The 857-nt window shown below is 42.2% G+C and overlaps 1 non-coding gene across 1 annotated transcript; it reads left to right on the top strand.

The window, feature by feature from the left end:
- The first annotated feature begins 507 nt into the window (after nucleotides 1–507).
- LOC122647924 lies at nucleotides 508–614 on the top strand. The gene has a single exon (XR_006330992.1). It is a non-coding gene; the product is annotated as a small nucleolar RNA R71 (small nucleolar RNA).
- Nucleotides 615–857: the final 243 nt, after the last annotated feature.

The raw sequence follows: 857 nt of genomic DNA, 5'->3' as shown, positions 1-857 counted from the left end.
AAGTTGGATGGGCCTGCTTGGTTCCCTTGATTCCATGAGAAATTGGGGTGATTTCTCCATCCTGGATTATAAGTATTGCTATATGGGTTATTTTGGTAGAGAGCACTTATATTCTCAGTGCTGGAATTGCCCACCAAGGTGTTGATGCATTCCTTAGAAAGGTGTCCAGGGGTTTGGCACCAACTGCATACCGACATATGGTTGACCTGGTTTACCGGATTAACTGGTATAGACTCTTTAAGAACTATGGACTCCAACCTCTTTATGAGGCTATCAAGTTTGGCTTCCTTGGCTGGCATACCCTCAATGAGATACCCCTTAGTGGTCCTTTCAGTCTCTTGGGAAGATTCCCATTCCCTAGTCTTATCAGCCAAGTTGGCTAAGAATGTCCATGCATCATTCTCCTCAGAAAAAGAAGTAAAGCCTGTTCGACACATAGACTCTACAAGTTGCTTGGTCTGATAATCAATACCCTCATAAATAATTTGGCATAGCTGCCACAAGTCAAAACCATGGTGAGGGCATTCTAAGATGAGGTCCTTGAATCTTTCCATGAATTTAGAAAAGGACTCATGTGGTTTCTGCCTGAACTGGAGGATGTCACTTTTAAGCTTATTGATCTTGTGAAGAGGGAAGAATTTTCTCAAAAAGACAATGGTGAACTCATCCCATGTATTAATGGAGTTTGTTGGCAGTCCATAGAGCCATTTTTTGGCCTGGTCTTTCAGGGCAAAGGGTATAAACCTAAGCCTAACTGCATCATCAGTCAAATTCTGGACCTTAATTAGAACACAAACCTCCTCAAATTTCCTAAGGAAGAGATATGCATCCTCATTAGCCATCCCATGGAAATGCGA

The sequence above is a fragment of the Telopea speciosissima genome, unplaced genomic scaffold (genome assembly GCF_018873765.1).
Source record: "Telopea speciosissima isolate NSW1024214 ecotype Mountain lineage unplaced genomic scaffold, Tspe_v1 Tspe_v1.0275, whole genome shotgun sequence".
NCBI classification, from domain to species: domain Eukaryota; kingdom Viridiplantae; phylum Streptophyta; class Magnoliopsida; order Proteales; family Proteaceae; genus Telopea; species Telopea speciosissima.
This window is presented reverse-complemented; position numbering and strand designations above follow the sequence as displayed.